Source organism: Mesoplodon bidens, assembly GCF_964165515.1.
Source record: "Mesoplodon bidens genome assembly, chromosome: 3".
In the NCBI taxonomy this organism is placed as follows: Eukaryota; Metazoa; Chordata; class Mammalia; order Artiodactyla; family Ziphiidae; genus Mesoplodon; species Mesoplodon bidens.
This window is the reverse complement of record NC_138178.1, coordinates 11,408,284-11,428,458: the sequence shown is the minus strand read 5'-3', so window position 1 is coordinate 11,428,458 and position 20,175 is coordinate 11,408,284. Positions and strand designations below refer to the sequence as shown.

Below are 20,175 nucleotides of genomic sequence, written 5' to 3'. Positions count from 1 at the left end.
TTTTACAGATGCAGAAACAGAGCTCAGAGAGGTTAAGTAACTTTCCCAAGGTCACAAAGCCAGTAAGTGGCATAGAATGTCCAGGTACATTAAGGAATCCATACTTTTTACCACTGTGCAGTATTCTGCCTGGTGGGTGAGAACTATGAGCCCCACCTTCACCCAGCAGAGAAGTGAATTTGAGAGTGAATTCTAAGCATTTCAACCAGGACAAAATGCTAAGTAGCTGCTCTGAAAGGATATTTACAATCATCAACATGGTAGAATTTGCATAATTATGCTGCTAAATATATACATGTCATTTAAAATATAACTGTCCCAGCTAGTATATTAGCACAATTATGCAGAAATAGGGGAAGAAAGAAGAGAACATTCTTGGTAGATTTTATTTTGAAAGAAATGAATGTGAGTACCATGTCAAAGAAAATCTTAAAAACAAGATCACCAGAAACAATTACTGAAGCACAAGATTATAATCCATTGTTACACCTATACATTGGTGCTATTTTAGATATATTTAGTCTGTGCAAGTATTTGTAAAGAAGCTTCAACCCCTAAAAGTAACTTCATGAGTACAGGGTCCTATAACGTGCCAAACCAATTTCTGTTGCAATTTCATAATATTAAAAAGCAAATCTCTGAGTGTTTTTTATATGAAACTCTCAAGTGAAATTTTACATCTAAGATGTGAAGCTACAAAAACACTGGAGGGGGACTGAGAAATCTGTAGAGATGCTTTCTTTGGGGCACTGCTGGATTCATATACTCTTCAGAAGACCACTTCTATGAAATAGCCCATTAACTGCAGAGTGTTTGAAATCAGAAAAATTTTCTTCCTCAGCTGTACTCAGGAAACTTCCAACAGTAGCTTTTTTTAACGCAATTTTGTAATAGCTCTGTTGACTTGAAAATGAGTTAAAGACAAAGTAGTTTCACCTTGATCTTGTACTTAGCTCATGTGCTTCGATTTAATGAATTTGGCATCTCTTTTCTTATAAAGATGCTTCCACAAAGCATCTAGCGATGACAAATTATATACAGGAGATCTGGAAAAAATAGAATATATATGGTGGTAGCATCTTCCTCCCAAGACGGCCATGGACTTTGGGGTAGGAAAGCGGATTACAACTGCTTTGACCTTCAGAGTAGTATGGTCGCCTCTTAGTCTCCATGGAGATTGGTTCCGGGAGCCCATGGATACCCAAATCCGCAGATGCTCAAGTCCCTTATTTAAAAGGGCATAGTTCAGTCAGCCCTCCATATCTGTGGTTCCACATCCACGGATTCAACCAATGTGCAAATTTCAATCTGCGGTTGGTTGAATCTGAAGTCGCAAAACCGGCGAATATCGAGGGCCGACTGTAATTCTCAAGTCTGAGCTTCTAGAAGGAAAATGACCTTGAGTGCTGAGGTGGTTTTACCCAGATGATTTCCTTTCAGCAAGGCCTCCAGGAAGAGAGTGGGTCCATGTGACTAAGAGGCCCTGTGCAAGGGAGACAGTGTGTGACAGGTGACTGCAGGCGTGAGGCTCTGTCTTGCCAGGGTTATAAACGTACTTCATTAAACAGCATCATCGTCCCTATCCATGACACATAGAACAGCCCTTAAGAATTGTAAAACTCTAGGACATTTATGTTTTGCTATTTTGTATTTATAGCTTGGCTCATATAATGTGAAATACCTCTGTCGAAATAACACTCAAACTTCAAGGGTGCTCACTGCAAAGTGACTAATAGCTCTCCTTCCAAATGTATAACAGATTCCCCCTAATAAAGTATTTTTCAAGACATGGTAAACTTGAACTGAGATCATACTTTTTACACTCTTCTGCACCTACAGTAGCTCAATTCAACAAACTAGTCAAGAATTCACTTGGGAGCAAATCCTTGCCTGTCTGGGCACTTGTATGTGGAGGAAAAGAAGCCACATGACATCTGCTGTGATTTCTAAGGCATCGCAGATTTAGAGAAGTAGAATCCCACGCCTTAGAATGAAAGGGGAGGAAAATTTCTATGTACAGGAGGAAGCCTGCATGCTAACTGGTAGCTTGGGTCTGTTCTTAATCATTTTACTTCGCTTTCTCATTTTATGAGCATTAAGTATTATTGTGTTGGTAGCTTTGAGGAATAGGATGCATCCTTGGTTTACTAGTTAATTGAAAGTCTGAATTCATATTTGTGTCATTTAAAATGTTCACAGTGCCTGGCATGCCTTTGAAGATTTTCTAAACTACGTTAGATATCCTGTTAGAGAGGTGATTCTGAAAAAGAATGGTTAATTTTTTTTCCTTTTCCTGATTGTATAGTCAAAAGGGAGCCACATCAGACATCTCGTATGTAGTTAGACTTCGGATCTTCCCAGAGCAAGGTTTCTTAACTTCTGCACTCTTGGCATCGGGGGCCTGTCCTGTGCATTCTAGGGTGTTTAGCAGCATCCCCAGCCTCCCCCATCCCACTAGATGCCAGTAGCAAACTCCCCGGAAATGCTGCCCCAGTCGCAGCAACCGAAGATGTGTGTCTCCAGACGTTGTCAGATGCTCTCAAATCCAAAGCGTGGATCTTGGTGATGATTTCCTCAGTTTTACCCTTGCCCTCTTGGTAAAGCGGCTTCATTATTGTTAGAACTTGCTGTTATCTTTGGTTCAATCAACCTGTGATCAGTCATTCATTGAGAGGCAGTCACGTGCCATGTGTGTGTTTGTTTGTTTGTTTGTTTTTGCGGTACATGGGCTTCTCACTGCTGTGGCCTCTCCCGTTGCGGAGCACACGCTCCGGACGCGCAGGCTCAGCGGCCATGGCTCACGGGCCCAGCCGCTCCGCGGCATGTGGGATCTTCCCGGACCGGGGCTCGAACCCGTGTCCCCTGCATCGGCAGGCGGACTCTCAACCACTGCGCCACCAGGGAAGCCCATGTGCCATGTTTATGAACATGGTCTCCACAGCCAGATAGCCTGGGTTCAAGTGCCTGTTCTAACACTTGTGAGCCGTTGTAAACTCTGACAGATCACTGAGACTTGTTCTGCCTCAGCTTGCTCGTCTGTAAAATAGAGATAATAAGAGCACCTACCTCATAGGATGGAACAACTCATTACAGTTAAGTGTCTTGTGCCATGCCTGGCGTAGCGTAAGTGCTGAGTTCCTACTTTGAACAAAGCACTCCACTAAATGCTACTAAGCCCAGAGATGAATACACAGAAATGTCTAGAACAAGGACTGTGCCAGAGGAAGCAGGGAGACAAATTGTTGACTATAATGCTAGGAAAAATATAAAGCAGGTGGGCGGGGGGTGTGGGGGGGTGGATACAGGAGAGAGTAAAAGTAAATGTGCACAGAGAATAGAATTAGGTGGGAGGAAAGATCCAAATGAGAATGTTTAGACTATCAAAGCCACTTTTCAGTCCATATCAGGAGAATAGTGGGGTTCGTACGTTGTCTTGGGACCAGGTGCCAAGAGACAAGCCAGGATTACAGCATCTTCTTAAAATTGTGCCTGAGCTGTATGACGGATGATAAGAACGCCTAACCAGGTAGCGCTGAAATTATTAGGTCATCTGATGCTTATTTTGATGCCTAACAGTGCCTGACCAATTCAGTTATTGTCTGAATTGCTTTCCTGGGTAGCTCTAATTAGGGATCAATAAACGGTTATTGAGCTCCTCTTTGTATGCTTAGCTGGGGACTGATTGCTTTGCAGGGTACAAAGAAACTTAGATGTGTCCCCACCTGCAAGGAATACGAACCGGGAAGACAGTCATAAAACATTAAAAGCATAATATGAATGTGTAAGCTATGCCACAGTTAAGTGCAGGAAGCTTCTGAGCTACGAATGCTTATTAAATAACTGGTTTTTAAGAACAACCACAACAATAGGATTTCACTCATAGGTGTTGCCCAGGGATGATCTTCTTGTCACCCTAAGAGTGGCAGTGTCTCCTGGTGAAGTGGAGAGCAGGGAGGAGGCTTTACAGGTCACTAAGGGGGACGGTGCCTTTCCCTGAGGCTGGAGCTGCAGGGGGAGATCTGTTCCCAGCATCTCCCAAGTTCAGCTGGAAAGTCAGGACACGTTTTCCTTGAAAACAATGAGGAACAATGAAAGGACTAATAATACACTGTAGGTTAAAGAGACTTCCATGGGCCAAGTTCTAAACAATGAAAGTAGACGAAAACTTTGCAGTTACAAGCCTACCATAATTTGGGGACGGCTCGTACATAATTAATTCCAAAGGAGTGATACAGAGAGTAATTGCTGTGAGTTCAGAAACGGGAGCACTTTCCTGAACTTAGGCTGGGCTGGAAGCCTTCATGAGAATGCCAAGATGGACTCGCATTTAAGGAATTTACATAATGGAATGAAAAGATACCATTTGGAAAGACAGATTGATCTCTATCCAAAATTTGCTGTATTTCTACCATTATGCTTCCTATAAAAGTGACATCTAGATATGATGTTTTGGCAGTCTCAGAGCACATAGGTGCTGATAAATTGAATTATGATTTCATTCACAGGAATATAACTTTATGGTTAAGTAATATTTGCTAGTCATTCTTTAGGCTGCTGAGTTCATTCAAGAGCTGTCTGATAAACGTGATACTCAACCAACTGACAAATGTCTGAAGACAGCCCTACTCTTATCCAAGGGATATTCTATCAAAAATACCGGTGGAATGACTGCCACAAGCTCTGTGTTAACTTTGAACAAATCAGTTTCTCAAAAGGGAAAGCCATCCTCTGTCACTAATTAGGTGACATTAAAATGCACCCCTGTATCTCCTTTGAATATTCACGAGGTGCTGTCAATCAGACGCCTTAGGTCTGAAACCAGAAACTAAGTCAGAGCAACCTAAATTCTGTGAGATTCAGATAAGCCCCTTTCCTTGCAGACTAAAACGTCTTTCTTCAAAGAGAAGAGGAATAAATGTTTAGGTACAGGTTCAGCCTGGCAAGATCAACTCACTGCCGAATCGGTGTGACTATGACCCAACCTGAGGATGGGGCTCATCTAAATAGCCTGACGGCCCAACAGCTGAATAATCCAGGGCTGCCGTGGTGTCCCAGCCATTTAACCCCTCTTGTGATTAGTTGTCCTGCTCTCTGGTGGAGTTTACAGAGATTACACTTGTCCTTATTTGAGTTTTGGACTTGATTTTTCATGAATGAAGTGATTCAAAAATATAGCCAGGTCTAAGCATTAATTTGAACTTCCAAAAATTGTGGGTCTTAAAAAGTCTGTATTGACTCTTACAGGGCCAACATGTATTGCCAGTAATACCTACTCTTTCTCCCTGTCCATCTTCAGAGCTGAAGGGATGCAATCTCTTTTTTTAAGTTTATTTTCTTGAAGTATAGTTATTTACAATGTTGTGTTAATTTCTGCTCTACAGCAAAGTGATTCATATTCTTTTTCATATTCTCTTCCATTATGGTTTAATCACAGGATACCAAATATTAGTTCCCTTGTTGTTTGTCCATCCTATATATAATAGTTTGCCTCTGCTAATCCCAAACTCCCAGTCCATCCTTCCCCCAACCCCCTTTCCCCTTGGCAACCACAAGTCTGTTCTCTGTGAGTCTATTTCTGTTTCATAGATAAATTCATTTGTGTCATATTTTAGATTCCATATGTAAGTGATATCATATGGTATTTGTCTTTGTCTGACTTACTTCACTTAGTGTGATAATCTCTAGGTCCACCCATGTTGCTGCAAATGGCATTATTTCATTCTTTTTTGTGGCTGAGTAGTATTCCATTGTCTGTATGTAACACATCATCTTTATCCATTCATCTGTCAGTGGACGTTTAGGTTGTTTCCATGTCTTGGCTATTGTGAATAGTACTGCTATGAACGTTGGGGTGCATGTACCTTTTTGAAATAGACTTTTCATCTTTTCTGGATACGTGCCCAGGAGTGGGATTGCTGGATCATATGGCAACTCTATTTTTAGTTTTTTAACTGTTTTCCAAAGTGGCTGCACCAATTTACATTCCCACCAACAATGTAGGATGAAGGGATCCGATCTCTCTCTCTTTTTTTTTTTTTTTTTTTTTTTTTGCTGTACGTGGACCTCTCACTGTTGTGGCCTCTCCCGTTGTGGAGCACAGGCTCCAGATGCGCAGGCTCAGCGGCCATGGCTCACGGGCCCAGCCGCTCCGCGGCATGTGGGATCTTCCCGGACCGGGACACAAACCTGTGTCCCCTGCATCGGCAGGTGGACTCTCAACCACCGCGCCACCAGGGAAGCCCCCGATCTCTTAACTGCAGACTTTTAGAAGGAGAAACAGGACACTTTCCAAAGGACCGATGATTGCTACTTCTTTGGTCAAATGATATTTTCACTATCATGCAGCCTCAGTTTTTTTTTGTCTTTGTAATAAAGGCAGTGTGTCCCTACTCCTGGAACAAGCACAGGGATCTAAGAAGACCAAAAAAAAAAGAGAGAGAGAAAGAAAAGAAACCCATGAGAGAGACCAAGTATAGGAAATGCCTTCCTTCTTTTCCCTAGGAATCATTATCTTAGCTCTTTGAAGTCCACCCTGAGAATCTGTGGATCAAAAGCAGGTGGGAAGGGCTTTCCTGGTGGCACAGTGGTTAAGAATCCGCCTGCCAATGCAGGGGACACGGGTTCGAGCCCTGGTCCAGGAAGATCCCACGTGCCGCGGAGCAGCTAAGCCCTTGTGCCACAATTACTGAGCCTGCGCTCTAGAGCCTGCGAGCCACAACTACTGAGCCCATGTGCCACAACTACTGAGCCTGTGCTCTAGAGCCCGCAAGCCACAACCACTGAGCCTGCACGCCTAGAGCTCATGCCCCACAACAAAGAGAAGCTACCATAATGAGAAGCCCTCACACCGCAACTAGAGAAAGCCTGTGTGCAGCAACGAAGACCCAATGCAGCCAAAAATAAATAAATTTATTAAAAAAAACAAACAAACAGGTGGGAGTGGGGAGCTTCCTTCTGCAGCCCCCGTAGGATCACTTAAGAAACCATCACCCCGTATCCTCTGATACCTTCACTCATTGGAAGGTCAAATACAGGTCTGTATTCAAGTAGCCAGAACATGAACAAACAGCTATTCATACTGGTTTGTACCTGTACCAAAAAAAAAAAAAAAAAAGCTCTGTCACTTCCAGAGCAGGAATATTAAAAATTGCCCTCAGGGAAGAGGAAGAAAATGCAAAGCAGATGATATCATAAGGCAGGGTGTAGGCTTGCCCTGGGGAGCGAAGGCTCTCATCAGCTGGGAAGTGGAGCCTCACCCCAGATGGTGGGTGAGTCACAGGAGGTGGCCCAGAGCCCTGCTGGGAGCCCTGGATGGGGGAGGGGGTACGCATGACCGGCTGTGTTTCCTTAGACCCTGCCTTGCCAGTAAGCCTCGGTGTCCTTGTTGTGACCAGGGAATGGCAACTAGGACCTCCTGCGGGTTCTGTTGAAATGAAAACGGGTGTAAAATCGCTTTGTGAACTGGAAAGTTCTCCATAAATAAGAGACTTTATGACATAACACCGTGAAGCCATAGCCCCTTTGCATAAAGGAGCAGTAGCGCACGGGCCGTTTGGAGACTGTGTGTCCGAGGCACTGTGTGTCCAGAGGCTGGCTTAGGTCCGTATTCTGGTCTCAGCCAGAACAGCCCGCCCAGACAGTATAGGTTGTGAAATAGATTAAAGGCGACCTGGAGTTTTTCCAGGTGCAGTTGCTATGCTGCGCAGAAACCTCCCCTCACCGAAGTCAGCCATTGTGCCCGTCAGGAGCACAGGCCCGGGTGTGGCTGAGCTTTGCCCAGCCTGCTGGGCCTGCCACACATTTTTTTTTTTTTTTCTTCAGTCAAGATCACAAGACCAGAATGGAAAGAAAACCCAGGGGGTCTAAAATAAGTTCCCCCTAACTAGACAATTGTGTGAGTCTAGAATTCTGCAGCTGGCAGGATGCGGTTCTCCTTGGGTTATGGGGGTAAAGAGAAGGGGCGCCTCTGTTTAACAAGGGAGCCCCGTGGGGGAAGGTGGTCCCTGTTTCCTCTGTGTGTCAAGTTCATTCAGTTTCTTACGTTTCCTGCCATGACCTCGTTCACTGGCTTCCTGTGTTTGAACTTCCTGGGACTTTTCTTGCCTCTGGCAGTTTGCATTTACTCTTCCTTTGCCTTGTGCTTCCTTCCACCTTCATCTACCTGGATGGCTCCTCCCTGACGTCAGGGCTTCACCCGAAGGCCATCAGCTCAGCAAGGCACACCTACACACATACCTATGCACATACACATAACTGTCTAATTAGTATATCGATATTACAAATAATATATTATTACATTATAAATAAGTAATATCTGTATATTTATATATATTTATATACATATATATATATATATATATAGGCTTGGCTAAAAAGTTCATTCAGGTTTTTCCACAATATTGTATGGAAAAACCCAAACGAACTTTTTGGCCAGTGATAGATACATAAATTTTTTTTTTTTTTTTTTTTTTTACTTATTTAGTATGTTGTACCATTACTTTCAACCCCTAGAATGTAAATTCCACTAGGGTAAGCCTTTTGTTTTATTTATTTGTTTGTTTGTTTGTTTTATTGGAGTATAATTGCTTTACAGTGTTGTGCTAGTTTCTGCTGTCCAATGAAGTGAATCAGCTATGTGTATACATATATCCCCTCCCTCCCACCTCCCCCCCATCCCACCCATCTAGGTCATCACAGTGCACCAAGCTGAGCTTCCTGTGCTTCATAGCATGTTCCCACTTGTTATCTGTTTTACACATGGTAGTGTATATATGTCAATCCTAATCTCCCAATTCGTCCTACCCTCCCCTTCCCCCAGTGGGTCCACATGTCCCTTCTGTATGCCTGTGTCTCTATACCTGCCCTGCAAATAGGTTCCTCTGTACCATTTTTTTAGATCGCACATAAATGCATTAATATACGATATTTTTCTCTTTCTGGCTTCACTCAGTATGACAGGCTCAAGGTCCATCCACATCTCTACAAATGACCCAATTTTGTTCCTTTTTATGGCTGAGTAATATTCCATTGTATATATGTACCACATCTTCTTCTTTTTTTTATTTTTTTTCCCGGTACGCGGGCCTCTCACTGTTGTGGCCTCTCCCGTTGCGGAGCACAGGCTCCGGACGCACAGGCTCAGCGGCCATGGCTCACGGGCCCAGCCGCTCCGTGGCGTGTGGGATCTTCCCGGACCGGGGCACGAACCTGTGTCCCCTGCATCGGCAGGCGGACTCTCAACCACTGTGCCACCAGGGAAGCCCTCACACCTTCTTTATCCATTTGTCTGTTGGTGAGCATTTAGGTTGCTTCCATGACTTGGCTATTGTTAATAGTGCTGCAATGAACATTGGGGTGCATGTGTCCTTTTGAATTACGTTTTTTTCAGGGTATATGCTCAGTAGTGGGATTGCTGGGTCATATGATAGTTCAATTTTTAGTTTTTTAAGGACCCTCCATATTGTTCTCCATAGTGGCTGTATCACTTTACATTCCCACCAACAGTGCAAGAGGGTTCCCTTTTCTCCACACCCTCTCCAGCATTTATTGTTCGTAAATTTTTTGATGATGGCCATTCTGACCGGTGTGAGGTGATACCTCATTGTAGTTTTGATTTGCATTTCTCTGATAATTAGTGATGTTGAGCATCTTTTCACGTGACCCTTGGCCATCTGTATGTCTTCTTCGGTGAAATGTCTATTTAGGTTTTCTGCCCATTTTTTAATTGGGTTGTTTGTGTTTTTGATATTGAGCTCCATGAGCTGTTTATATTTTGGAGATTAATCCTTTGTCCGCTGCTTTGTTTGCAAATATTTTCTCCCATTCTGAGGGTTCTCTTTTCGTCTTGTTTATGGTTTCCTTTGCAGTGCAGAAGGTTTTAAGTTTACTTAGGTTCTATTTGTTTATTTTTGGTTTTATTTTCATTAGTCTAGGAGGTGGGTCAAAAAGATCTTGCTGTGGTTTATGTCGAAGAGTGTTTTTCCTGTTTTCCTCTAAGAGTTTTACACTGTCCGGTCTTACATTTAGGTCTTTAATCCATTTAAAATTTATTTTTGTGTATGGTGTTAGGGAATGTTCTAATTTTTATTCTTTTACATATAGCGGCCCAGTTTTCCCAGTACCACTTATTGAAGAGGCTGTCTTTTCTCCATTGTATGTCCTTGGCTCCTTTGTCATAAATTAAGTGACCATATGTGCATGGGTTTATCTTTGGTCGTTCTATATTTCTGTTTTTGTGCCAGTACCATATTGTCTTGATTACTGTAGCTTTGTAGTATAGTTTGAAGTCGGGGAGCCTGATTCCCCCAGCTCTCTTTTTCTTAAGATTGCTTTGTCTGTTCAGGGTCTTTTGTGTTTCCATACAAATTGTAAAATATTTTGTTCTAATTATGTAAAGAATGCTATTGGTAATTTGATAGGGATTGCATTGAATATGTAGATTGCTTTGGGTAGTATAGTCATTTTCACAATATTGATTCTTCCAATCCAAGAACATGGTGTATCTCTCCATCTGTTTGTGTCATCTTTGATTTCTTTCATCAGTATAGTTTTCTGAGTACAGGTCTTTTGCCTCCTTCTGTAGGTTTATTCCTTGGTATTTTATTCTTTTTGTTGCAGTGGTAAATGGGATTGTTTCCTTAATTTCTCTTTCTGATTTTTCATCATTAGTGTATAGGAATGCCAGAGATTTCTGTGCATTAATTTTGTATCCTGCAACCTTACCAAATTCATTGATTATCTCTAGTAGTTTTCTGGTGGCATCTTTAGTATTTTCTATGTATAGTATCATGTCACCTGCGAACAGTGACAGTTTTGCTTTTTCTTTTCCAATTTGGATTCCTTTATTTCTTTTTCTTCTCTGATTCTCGTGGTTAGGACTTCCGAAACTGTGTTGAATAAGATTGGCGAGAGTGGACATCCTTGTCTTGTTCCTGATCTTAGTGAAAACACTTTCAGGTTTTCACCACTGAGAATGATGTTTGCTTGTGTTTGTCATATATGGCCTTTATGTTGAGGTAGGTTTCCTCTATGCCCATTTTCTGGAGAGTTTTTATCATAAATCGGTGTTGAACTTTGTCAAAAGCTTTTTCTGCATCTGTTGAGATGATCATATGGTTTTTATTCCTTAATTTGTTAATATGGTGTATCACATTGATTGATTTGCGTATATTGAAGAATCCTTGCATTCCTGGGATAAATTCCACTTGATCATGGTGTATGATCCTTTTAATGTGTTGTTGGATTCTGTTTGCTGGTATTTTGTTGAGGATTTTTGCATCTATGTTCATCAGTGACATTGGTCTGTAATTTTTGTGTGTATGATAACTTCGTCTAGTTTTTGTATCAGGGTGATGGTGGCCTCGTTGAACGAATTTGGGAGTGTTCCTCCCTCTGCAATTTTTTGGAAGAGTTTGAGAAGGATAGGTGTTAACTCTTCTCTAAATGTTTGCTAAAATTTGCCTATGAAGCCATCTGGTCCTGGACTTTTGTTTGTGGAAAAAGATTTTTAATTTCAGTGCTTGTGATTTGTCTGTTTATATTTTCTAATTCTTCCTGGTTCAGTCTTGGAAAATTGTACCTTTCCAAGAATTTCTCCATTTCTTCCAGGTTGTCCATTTTATTGACATAGTTGTTTTTAGTAGTCTCTGATAATCCTTTGTATTTCTGCAGTGTCAGTTGTGATTGCTCTGTTTTCATTTCTAATTTTATTGATTTGCATCCCCTTCCTTTTTTTCTTGATGATTCTGTCTAAAGGTTAATCAATTTTGTTTATCTTCTCAAAGAACCAACTTTTAGTTTCATTGATCTTTGGTATTGTTTTCTTCATTTCTATTTCATTTATTTCTGCTCTGATCTTTATGATTTATTTTCTTCTACTGACTTTTGGTTTTCTTTGTTCTTTTTTCTATAGTTGCTTTAGGTGTAAGGTTAGATTGTTTGAGATTTTTCTTGTTTCTTGAGGTGAGATTGAATTGCTATAAACTTCCCTCTTAGAACTGTTTTTGTTGCGTCCCATAGGTTTTGGGTCATCCTGTTTTCATTGTCATTTGTGTCTATGTATGTTTCTATTTCCTCTTTGATTTCTTCAGTGATCTCTTGGTTATTTAGTAGTTTAGCCTCCATGTATTCATGTTTTTTTACATTTTTTTCCCTGTAATTGATTTCTAATCTCACAGCATTGTGGTCGGAAAAGATGCTTGATATGTTTTCAATTTTCTTAAATTTTCTGAGGCTTGCTTTGTGACCCAAGATGTGATCTATCCTGGAGAATGTTCTGTGTGCATTTGAGAGGAAAGTGTATTATGCCACTTTCGGGTGGAATGTCCTATAAATATCAGTTAAGTCTATCTGGTCTATTGTGTCATTTAAATCTTGTGTTTCCTTATTAATTTTCTGTCTGGATGATCTGTCCATTGGTGTAAGTGGCGTGTTAAAGTCCCCCACTATTACTGTGTTACTGTCAGTTTCCCCTTTTATAGCTGTTAGCATTTGCCTTATATATTGAGGTGCTCCTATATTGGGTGCATATATATTTATAATTGTTATAGCTTCTTCTTGGATTGATCCCTTGATCATTATGTAGTGTCCTTCCTTGTCTCTTGTTAACATTCTTTAAAGTCTATTTTATCTGATATGAGTATTGCTACTCCAGCTTTCTTTTGATTTCCATTTGCATGGAATGTCTTTTCCCACCCCCTCACTTTCAGTCTGTATGTGTCCCTAGGTCTGAAGTGGATTTCTTGTAGACAGCATACATATGGGTCTTGTTTTTATATCCATTCAGCCAGTCTGTGTCTTTTGGTTGGAGCATTTAATCCATTTACAGTCAAGGTAGTTTTTGATATGTATGTTCCTATTACCATTTTCTTAATTGTTTTGGGTTTGTTTTTGTGGGTCCTTTTCTTCTCTTGTGTTCCTGCCTAGGGAAGTTCCTTTAGCATTTGTTGTAAAGCTGGTTTGGTGGTGCTGAATTCTCTTTAGCTTTGCTTGTATGTAAAACTTTTGATTTCTTCATCTGAATGAGATCCTTGCCAGGTAGAGTAATCTTGGTTGTAGGTTTTTCTCTTTCATTGCTTTAAGTATATCCTGCCACTCCCTTCTGGCCTGCAGAGTTTCTGCTGAAAAATCAGCTGATAACCTTATGGGGAGTCCCATGTATGTTATTTTTTGCTTTTCCCTTGCTGCTTTTAATATTTTTTCTTTGAATTTAATTTTTGTTAGTTTGATGAACATGTGTCTTGGAGTGTTTTTTCTTGGTTTTATCCTGTATGGGACTCTCTGTGCTTCCTGGAGTTGGTTGGGTATTCCCTTTCCCACTTAAGGAAATTTTCGACTATAATCTCTTCAAATATTTTCTCAGACCCTTTCTTTTTCTCTTCTTCTTCTGGGACCCCTATAATTCAAATGTTGGTACGTCTAATGTTGTCCCAGAGATCTCTGAGATTGTCATCAATTCTTTTCATTCTTTTTTCTTTATTCTGCTCCTCAGCAGTTATTTCCACCTTACTGTCTTCCAGCTCACTTATCCGTTCTTCTACCTCAGTTATTCTGTTATTGATTCCTTCTAGTGTATTTTTCAGTTCAGCTATTGTATTGTTCATCTCTGTTTGTTTGTTCTTTAGTTCTTCTAGATCTTTGTCAAACATTTCTTGTATTTTCTCGATCCGTGCCTCCATCTTTTTCTAAGATTCTGGATCATCTTTACTATCATTACTTTGAATTCTTTTTCAGGTAGGTTGCCTATTTCCTCTTCATTTATTTGTTCTTGTAGGTTTTCACTTTGTTCCTTCATCTGTAACATATATTTTTGTCATCTCAATTTTTTTTTTAATGGGTGGGATTGTGTTCTTGTCTTCCTGGTTGTTTGGCCTGAGGCTTCCCACACTAGAGTTTGTAGGCTGTTGGGTAGAGCTGGGTCTTGGTGCTGAGATAAGGACCTACGGGAGATCTCACTCTGATGAATATTCCTTGGGGTCTGAGGTTCTTTGTTAGTCCAGTGGTCCTGACTCAGAGCTCCCACCACAGGAGCTCAGGCCCGACCCCCAGCATGTGAACCAAGATCCTGCAAGCTGCACGGGGTGGCAAAAAAAAAAAAATGCTGGAAAAGGCCTTGGCTATGGGGGGCAGGGCTTTGGCAGGGGCGAGGTTTAGGCCGGGGCAGGGTCTAGGTTTAGAAACCGCACGGTTGGGAAAGGCCCTGGGGTTGGGGGGGTGCTTAGGCTTAGCATGGCTGGAGGGGCCCAGGAGCACCTCTGGCCTCGGAGGCCAGAGGAGCAGGCCCAGGACCCCAGCAGGCTTTCTGGGCCTGAGTGGGTGGGGGAAACACTAGGTGCGTTCCCCCCGTCCTCTGATTCTGGAGGCTCCTTCCCTGTTCATCTCTCCTCTTCTCACTGCCTGCCACCCCCCAGCCGGCCCCATGACCCATGCAGCTGGAGGGGACCCTGAAAGGCAGGGGACCAGGCCCGGAAGCCCAGCAGGCTTCCCAGGGCCCAGGTGGATTGAGGAAACCAGCCGCATCTCCCCTGACCCTCCGATCCTGGAGGGCCCCTCCCTGTCTGCCTCTCCTCCTCTTCTCCCCCTCCCTACACCCCTAGGACCAGCATGGCTGGAGAGGGCCCCAGAAGGCAGAGAGACCGGCCCGGGACCCAGCAGGCTTCCCGGGGCCTGATTGGGCAGGGAAATGCTAGCTGCACTCTCCCCTGATCCTCCGAGCCCCCGAGGGTCCCTCCAAGTGTGGGAACCCCTCCCCTCTCCCAGCCACCCCTCAGGGGCACCGGTCCCATCGGCCTCCACTTTTCCTCCCCCCTCAATCCCCCCCATGTCCTACCCAGTCGCTCGGGGGTTCCTCCCGTCTCCTTGAGTGTCAAGGTCCCCCACCAGCATCTGGCAGGTGCCCTAGTTGTGGGGAGACGTGAACGCTGTGTCCTCCCACTCCACCACCTTGACTCCACCAAGCCCTTTGTTTTATTCATCACTAATGCCCCAGCAGTTAGAATTGTGTCTGGCATAGTTGATGCCAGGAGAATCGTTGCTCAATGAATGAACTTGAAGGGATAAAAGGAAGCCTTACGTACCCATAAGGTTTTGCCTGTTATAATGTGCTGGTGCATGTATTTTCTCCTTTGCCCTCCTTCCCCATGTCACTGTAGGAGGGCAGCCCTGTGGGACAGCTAAGGCAGTTGTTATCCTAGTTTGATGGTTGAGGAAACTGAGACTCAGAGACATGCAGTGATTTATGAGCACTGATTTGTGTCTCCCCTTGAGTGTCTGTTGGTCAACTCAGCATGTCCAAAACCGAAGTCCTCTCTTCCCATCTCGGGTATGACTACTTCTTTCCTCCGTTACTTGGGCCAGAAGCCTTGGTGTCTTACTGACGCTGTCTCTCACACTCCACACGGGACAGCAGAGGATGCTATCAGAGTTGTATCCGAAGACGCCCAGACTCCAGCCCTTGCTCTCGACCTCACTGCCACCACGCCAGTCGATTTCTTCTCATCTGTTCCGCTCCTCAGTCATTCAGGGGCAAAGTCATACCAGCAGAGGGACAGCAAGGCTGAGAAAGAGGTCAGGACAGTGGAGAGTACGTGAGGGGGTCTACCAGGTAAGGAGCAGGAAAATTAAAAGGAATTCCCACACAGTATTTCTTTTTTTTTTTTTTTTTTTTTTTGCGGTACGCGGGCCTCTCACTGTTGTGGCCTCTCCCGCCGCGGAGCACAGGCTCCGGACGCGCAGGCTCAGTGGCCGTGGCTCACGAGCCCAGCCGCTCCGCAGCATGTGGGATCTTCCCGGACCGGGGCAAGAACCCGTGTCCCCTGCATCAGCAGGTGGACTCCCAACCACTGTGCCACCAGGGAAGCCCCACACACAGTATTGATGGCTGGCAATGAAGGAGGTAAGGCCAGCATGCAGGCAAAGAGCTGGTTTGTGTGAAGAAGGGAACAGAAGACAACCAAAGATTGCTATTCTTAAAGGGGGTTTTGGAGTTTCAGATCTAGAACGTAAAACTGTATCAAGTAAGAATTTAAGGTCAGAGAACGTCTGAAGAAGAGTTTGGGGATCTTAGTGCCAAATTTCTGAAAGGGTTATTGGTGCGGATGTTGAAGCTGTAAAAGGTCATGGCCTGGGGTGTGGCAGCCAGGAGGCCAACTTCCTGTGCTGAGGTCATCCAAGGATGTGAGGGAATTTCCTGGATGCTGGTAGGGAACTTAAGGATGAGTAATTCAGAACTCAGAAGCAGGGGAGATGCTGAGCGTTTGGACCGATGACGGATTGAAGTGGCAATGGGAAGGTAGAACAGCCCTAGTCTCCTTTCTCCATGAGCAGAGGGCAGGGGCAGAGATAGCAGTCTTCAAGGTCAGGGTTATAGATGATACTTCATGAGCCTCTGTGTGCCCAGTCCTCCTCTAAGGACTGAGGATGCAAGAAAAGGTGCAAGACGTGGCTGTTATCCCTAAGCAGCATGCAGTGGTACCCAGGCAGTACTGTTGCCTACGAATTTTTTTTTTTTTTTTTTTTTTTTTTTTCCGGTACGCGGGCCTCTCACTGCAGTGGCCTTTCCCGCTGCGGAGCACAGGCTCCGGACGCACAGGCTCAGCGGCCATGGCTTACAGGCCCAGCCGCTCGGCGGCATGTGGGATCTTCCCGGACCGGGGCACGAACCTGTGTCCCCTGCGTCAGCAGGCGGACTCGCAACCACTGCGCCACCAGGGAAGCCCACTACTAGTTTTTTAATAGCCATTAATTTACCTAGGTACACAATGATAAAGATTTAATTCAGGCGTAAGGAGGCCTCAGTCAGTCCAAAGACAAGTCCCCAGTCAAAAACCATTGAAAGTGAAAACTTAAATCAAAGTCATATGAATGGACTCACTGGCTAAAAATATCTCCCCAAACGCAGATTTTTTTTTGCCTTCCCTGGACTCTGCAGACAGAGAGCAGACCACGAGCAGACTGGGTTTAGCTTCATCTTCACAGGCAGACATGGGGCTCACAGGAAAGCTGGTTGTAGCAACAGGAATTTAATACTGGGATCAGCACGTTCTCTGGATTGGATTTGAATTTTTTATTAATATTATGCTTGGACCCCGAGAAAATTCATTCAGCCAGCCTGACTTATGACACTAAATGACTAGTTAACCATACATACTAATCACATAAGTATGGTTTATGGAATGATATAAAATGGTTTATGAAATCACTTTTAAACCATCTTTTCAACAGTAATTATACCTGCCCCTGGAATACCTTAAACCAAGTGATACTGGCAAGGATTAACTTAAGCATCTTTAGTATTCTGATGATTATCGTACAAAATTGCCACTGCAATAAAATGACAGGGTTGTTTTAATTTCTCTTCTTCCACTGCATTTCTCTTTTTTCTCCTTTTCCATTAAAACATACTTCATAACATTTCATCATGGGAGAAGTCTGCCTAAGTTTCCAGTTGCTGAAATTTAGTTAAACCATAAAATTGTTTCCAGATTACCAACCATGAAATGGAAAGACAATCTTATTTATGAATGTATAAATCAGATAATCTCCCTCAAATGAATCCTGAAACCAGAAACACTTTGATGATTAAACAGGAGGGAAAAAGTTTTCTCATTACCATGTGTCAAAAGAATTGTATTTCTGTGAAGTGGATTTGGCCAAGACGGTGGAACACGCACGTGCCATCCGTGTGCACAGCGCCTGGGGCATGCACTGGTTCCTGAGCAGGGGGAGAGAATCGCTCTCCCTTGCCCGTCAAGCTCAAGTGTACTGAACTCTCAAGGTTCTGACAGATCATGTCTCCTTCCTGGTGACCCCACTGGTGACATAGCCTGGAGGAGGCCACCCAAGGAGCATCCAGTCCTGTCCTCACAGATACAAAAAGGAGAACAAGTGTGTGGATATCTGGACTAAACGTAGGGCTTTTGCTCCACAGCCTCCAGACCCTCATCCTACGTCCACATCATCCCTGGGTAGTCAGGAGAGTGGGGTGCCGTTTGTGGGTTTTCTTTCTCTGCATCCTAAAACCGTTGTCTAGGGGAAGATGGGTGAGAAGCCAAGTACCTGCTGAGCCAAGGAGGATGCCAAAGGCACGTACGAAGCCCTGTGGACACCCCTCTGAGAGGACCCACCTGTGCTGATCCATTCGGCAGTTCTCACCACGGTGATGAATCTGTTGACGGTCAATGTCTTGAATCTGCAATGATTCTCGTGCTTTGTTTCGGTTTTTAATGCTGTTGCCCTCCTTTGTTAGACCAGTTAATGAAAGCTGGTGACCAGAGAGGGAGCAGAGAGTACACTGCTTTAGCCCTAATCGGGACCGTGCCTAGGCCAGCACTGGAATCCATCTGCCGTTTCTCCCCCACCAGACTCTTGCTTATTCTCTGCTTTTGTGGACTTACCTACTGTTTACATTTCTTAATATGATTGTCTCTTGAGTGTAGTTAGTCTGTCTCCGCACCTTTGTATCCGGCACTACAGCTTCACAGAACCCGTTAAGCCTCTTCCTGACCAAAGCTGTCTAGACCCTAAGAATGTCCTGCCATTTTAAAAGAAATGAAATCCTTTGCATTTGCCTAGGATTGAATAAGAGCAGTAAACTCGTACATCTTGGGGTAGCTCTCCACCGCTCTTAGGGTCTTGAGTTTGGCTTCCGGCATTACTGTGGGAAGAATGGGGGTTCTGGACAGCTTCTACCTGGAGCTCAGCAGGTCCCCCCAGAAGTGGTCCATTTCCCAAGAGCTCATTTGTGTGAGTCTGTACCCCCGACACATGGAGACCAGCCACCACCCCATCGTTTCCGAGGTGCCATGCAACTTGGGTCTGATAAACTTGGGATCTCCAATGGGTATTTACTAATCTGCTTTCCTGAGTGGAATTTCTTATTTTTCTCTTTGGCCATGCACTGCTTAATGGTAGACAGGCCACCAAGAATACACGTATAACTGAAAACGCTCCGCCCCTCAGAGGTTTAGCGTTCACAGCTATGCCTGGAAACACTTGGAAAGTCACTCCGAGTAGATGCATATCTCTTCTCGCTGTTTGAGATTTCTTCTTTCCACACTATTAGAACAAAGAGATCATACTATTAATACTTAATTTTCCCCCCAGTGGGTTGACAACCATTAACTCTCCAGACTGCATGACTTACATTCAAGAAACCCAATATTGTGACACAACCATCCATTTTAAACTAAAGAAAATGCATGGAATTCTGAAGTCAGAAGCTTGCAATTGTGAAATGAATCTCAATGTTTTTCTTACGGCACTAAGAGTTGTATTCCAAAGGCAAAATGCAAGACCAAAAAGTTGTGTATGAACAAAATCACCCTTGAAAGTCCTCTTGATTGCCATGAAGTTCAAGATACAGATACAGCGTCTCTCGTGAAGCCCAGCATAGCCAGTTATTTTGTTCTAGTGAAAGAACAGCCCACCATGACTCTTTCTGTTGGGTACCCGATAAAGTAGTTGGCTTGTATTTAAAAGCCACAGTGTCTGAAAGTGCTGTTTGTAGCCCAGGAATCATCACCGTTGCTCATACTACAAGAGGCCCATGGGACTGAGAGCCCCAGTGAAGAATGGGGTCCCTTTTCTGTCTCAGGCTGGGACTAGACACTTGCTGATGGGATACGATGGTAGTCCAGGTGTCCACACTGTTCTAACTCTTCTCCCTTCTCTCTTTTATTGTCTTGAACGACCAAGTAGGTATAACTGAATTCACATGCCATTGCGTGTGTGATAGCTGTCCTTAGCAGAGGTCACTCTGTGGTGGTGATTTGATAATGTGTTGGGAATACTGGTAATAGTTCCATGGCACCGCCATTGTCTGAGGTACAGAAATGTGAGCCAGTTTCAAAAGCTACATGAATCGTGTGTAGCACTGTAGAGCCGTGAACAGAGAGGTGTCGTATCTGTGCATAATATCAAAATTGGGAAGAGTTTTTATTTAGGTCTTGAGTTAACCAAGTTGTTTGTTAGGGGTATTTGTTTTCCTGCTTTTGATCCTGTAAAAGCCCCCAGGTTCCTATGACATTGATTTGAGGACCCTCTACCCTCAAGGAAGACATAGATTTCAAGCACACTTTTCCATGTTCGTAAGAGACATTCACTTTGTGTTGCTTTTGGGCTTTACAACAAATTTTACTCCAAACACACAATGAACATCTCCATCATTTACACCAAAAT

General features: G+C 43.6%; 1 protein-coding gene across 18 annotated transcripts in view; it reads left to right on the top strand.

Annotated features, from left to right (window-relative positions):
- KIAA1217 overlaps positions 1-20,175 on the top strand; it is a gene marked incomplete at its 3' end in the record, with an annotated part of 492,015 nt that overhangs the window by 419,291 nt on the left and 52,549 nt on the right. The window lies entirely within an intron of this gene.